Here is a 240-nt window from a genome sequence, read left to right as displayed (position 1 = left end):
GAGATGTATGCATAATCTGAAAATGATTTTATAGGACATAAAAAGATAGAACAATCCTTTTATAATATTGCTGTGGTTTAACTCCAGCCAGAAACTATCTATCACACTCATTCACATGCACATGCACCCCTGGGTTGAGAAGGAGAACTGGATAAAAGGGAAATTCTGTGGGTTGATATAAGAAAAGTTAATAATGGAAAGAAAGTGAACCAAAAAGAGCAGCAATATCATGTAATGAAA

The sequence above is a fragment of the Sylvia atricapilla genome, chromosome Z (genome assembly GCF_009819655.1).
Source record: "Sylvia atricapilla isolate bSylAtr1 chromosome Z, bSylAtr1.pri, whole genome shotgun sequence".
Taxonomy (NCBI): domain Eukaryota; kingdom Metazoa; phylum Chordata; class Aves; order Passeriformes; family Sylviidae; genus Sylvia; species Sylvia atricapilla.
This window is presented reverse-complemented; position numbering follows the sequence as displayed.